We start from the raw sequence: 3,734 nt of genomic DNA on the forward strand, positions 1-3,734 counted from the left end.
GATCAATTTACTTCCTCCGTACATTTGGGGTGTTAACGGTGCTGACGTGGCCGTTAACCCTTCAAATGGCTTGCCATGACAGATGTCACATAAGTAGGGACTAATTTGGCTGATAGTGACCAAAATTTTCAAGGACAAAATTGATTGATTTGCATAAAATGCTATTCAATTTAGTCCCTGCTATATTTGACTAACAATCAAATTGATCCCTACATTATGTTAAAAAACCATCAAATAAGTTCTTGAATTATATAAACAGATATCAATTTGATCCTTGAAACATATATGTGCAAAAAAAAAAGTAAAATGCCAGAAGACAAATTCATCCTTGAAAATACCATTTAATAAGTCATAACTCATAAATCTTAAGTCAACCCAACTATGGGGCATTAATAAGTTATAAGTCTTAAATATTACATAGGTAAAGAGAAACTCAACTATGGGACATAATGCAAACAATTCTAAGTATTACATTTTCAAAAGCATATATTAAATACGTTTTTATCAATCATCACTTCTTTGGAAATCCGTGGATGGAATAAACTCCATGAATTTAGATTGAGTCGAACCGGATGAACCATAACTTAGATATGGTACTCTAATAACGCCAGGAGCAGATGTCCAGCTACAGGACCCCTCACTGGTGTTTTCTTAGGCCTCACATTTGAAATAAGGGAAAATTGCAGTAACCTCCCCTGAGGTTTATGTGAATATACTCCACCTCCCCTATTGTTTCTTACTCAACAAAGACACCCCTGCCGTTAGCTCCATCAATGTTCCGTTAAACAAAAGCAAATACTTCATGTCAATAAATAAATAACCAAGTTGTTTGGGTTCCAATGGCAAGGAACTCCTTCCAAGAACGTACCCCGGGTTCGATTCCCAGGGGGAACAACGCTACGCATGAGAAAACTTCAACATTCATTTACTACCCAACTTCCTCTCCAGTATTATTCTTTCGCTCTCTCTACTTTATGCCTTTTTTTTTTTTTTATCATCTTGAGGCTCATGGGTGCAAAGACAAACAAATTAGAAAGATTGAAATCAAGGATATATATAAAAAATTCAAGTTGGCATAAAACTGAAAACTTCTTTCTTTTCAAATTACCAAACTGGTGGTGCCTAGACAAATTCCAAAAACAACAAATTCATCATAATTTATAAAACAACAAACATCTTGCTTGATTTAAAAAAAACACACACAAATATCTTGCTGTACAAAAAAAATTACAGATTGAATTAACATATAAATATAAGTTCATCATAGTTGATGAAATTAAAGAGTGTGTACTTGATGATAAAGGTTACCCATACAGCAGTGTTGAGAGCTATCAAGAAACCGAGGAGGTGAGTTAGTTTTAGGTGTTTGGAAATTACTCCGATGGCTAAGAAGACCACCAACAATACTTGATTAGAAGAGAATAACAAACAAAAACCAATAACTATCTATTGACTTGACAAACAAACCTTTTCAATGTAAAGAGCTTCAAGTTTGGGACTATTGATGAGCATTTTCAGTATCTCACTCCAGTCATAAGTGTCTCGATTAAACCAAGATATCCGAAGTTCAATTAAGTTTTCAAACAGATGAAAAACTTTGTAATCAGAATTGATTTGTTTGTTGAGAAGGCTACACCCCATCTGCACAACACAAAATACATTTTGTGCAAACAAACCAAATCAAGCAAGATACATTATACAAGAGAAACGTATAAATTAAAAATTACTGTTTTCTTCTATGGATAAAATGAAACTATGTGTTCATTGAGTATTTGATAAATACTCATTTTTGTACGTTTTTGTATAATAATGCTATAGTATTTTATTTTAGAAAACAACGCTATCGTATTAGATAAATAAAATATTCAACTTGACCTTGTAAAAAAAATAAAATATTGAACTTGATGGGGGACATACATATATTGGTTCTATTTATAAAAAAAAAAAACTCCCTCAATAGTTTAAATTTTTTTCTTTTACAACTCAGTCGAACAATAGTTTAAATGATAAATATCCTTGCTTATATATTTTATCATATTAATTAATCCCCTCTTTAAATAATTTAATTCTCTTAATGTATTTTTTATATGATTTGATAATTTATATCATAAAAAATTTCCTTTTAAAAATGTAATTTATTCAATTTAAAACTAATATAAATTTAATTCATTTATATCTATTAATTGAAAAATATGATTTTTCGTAAAAATAATTTATCAAAGAATTTTTTCGTAATGATAGTTATCAAACAACTTTTAACTTTATTTACAAAGCTCTTCTTTTCTGTTTTTAGTTTAAAGTAGCTTTTAAAGTTGAAAGAAGCTATTCCAAAAGGCAGGTAACTGTATTTTGTTTTATTTTTAAGTTTGAAATTAGCTTTTATGGTTATTATTTTTCATTGATGAAATAAAATTAAGGATTTTTAATAAAGTAGGGGGGTTGGATAGCTTAACTGATTTGCACTATAAGATTGATAATTGGAGATCTATTGTTTAATTTAGGATAAAGAAGGAAAAACTAATATTTTTAGAAAAAGAAAAATCTAGGTTTTTTTTTTTTGACAAAAAAGAAAAAACTATGTTTAATATTCTCACATTTGTATGTGTGATTTTAAGTTTATAGCATACTCCTAAAACCTTATGTCAAATTTATATAATGAGATATAAAATCTAAAATATTTTATTTCTTTTATCATAAGATCATTTTATCTTTCTCAATCTAATATTTATAATAATGGTATAAAAGTGGATGGATGCATCATATCATAGTATACATACCTTAGATAGATTAAAAAACTCCACATGAATTGTTTCTTGAACCTCGAAAAACCAGGTAGTGGCCTTGATCAAGTTGGATAAGGGTTCAAAGTATCTCAGAGACGTAATACCCAACTTTCCCCTAACATTTTTAGTAGTCAAATCCTCCAATTTGGAACACCCATAAAGAAGTTTCATTAAATCATCCAAAGTATCGAAAATAATGCCAAAGAGAAAAAGGGTTTTGAGCAAGGGAAGATCAATTGAAAAACCAACCATACTGAGTATGGAAATACCCTGCAATTTGAGGACCACAAGTGTTTTGCAGCAAAAAATAGTTGGGGAGGAAACGCCACGATACCAGGTTATATCCAAATCCTCAACGCCACGGTGTTTCGCTGCTTCGACACATTGGTTTAAACGGAAGCAACGCCTCCGGACTTTATAATGACAAAAAATATATAAGGTTTTGAGGGGATTGTGTTGGATGCGGAGAAAGCAAAACTGTGTTCATGAATTGATAGAAGTCAATCCATGTTTTTGGTTTGTAACCACTATCGACGCGGAGGACATTGAGCGATTCCGGTTGTGGGACCCACGACTTGGAAACAAACTTTGTTTTGAAAGCATCTTTGGTTGGGAGTAGAGAGAGTATATGTCTCTGTATTTCTTCTGGTAACATGTTCATGATGTTTGTTGACGACATTATTTTCGAGCTGTGTTCGGCGATCCATGAGGGTTTTGTGGTTCAAGAGAGGAATCGATGAGTTTGGGAGGGAGAAAGGGTTTTATTTCACAGCACAATCTTCTGAGGTATGCGAATATCTTGCTGTATAAATAGGTGAAACCCTAGAAAATTTGGGTCAATATGTTGCTTCGTATGTGAATTGCCAATATACCTCTTATTTGCACCCCCTGCATGTACTTGTGACCTCTAATTTGTTTAATAAATTTGTTAATTTAAAAACTTGAGAGAAG

The 3,734-nt window shown here is 31.6% G+C and overlaps 1 long non-coding RNA gene across 1 annotated transcript; it reads right to left on the bottom strand.

The window, feature by feature from the left end:
* Positions 1 to 961: 961 nt before the first annotated feature.
* Positions 962 to 1,790, bottom strand: LOC11433016 (uncharacterized). The gene is made up of 2 exons (XR_003012260.2): positions 1,468 to 1,790; positions 962 to 1,385 (listed from the first exon to the last, which is right to left on the bottom strand). It is a non-coding gene; the product is annotated as an uncharacterized lncRNA (long non-coding RNA).
* Positions 1,791 to 3,734: the final 1,944 nt, after the last annotated feature.

The sequence above is a fragment of the Medicago truncatula genome, chromosome 5 (genome assembly GCF_003473485.1).
Source record: "Medicago truncatula cultivar Jemalong A17 chromosome 5, MtrunA17r5.0-ANR, whole genome shotgun sequence".
Classification (NCBI taxonomy): domain Eukaryota; kingdom Viridiplantae; phylum Streptophyta; class Magnoliopsida; order Fabales; family Fabaceae; genus Medicago; species Medicago truncatula.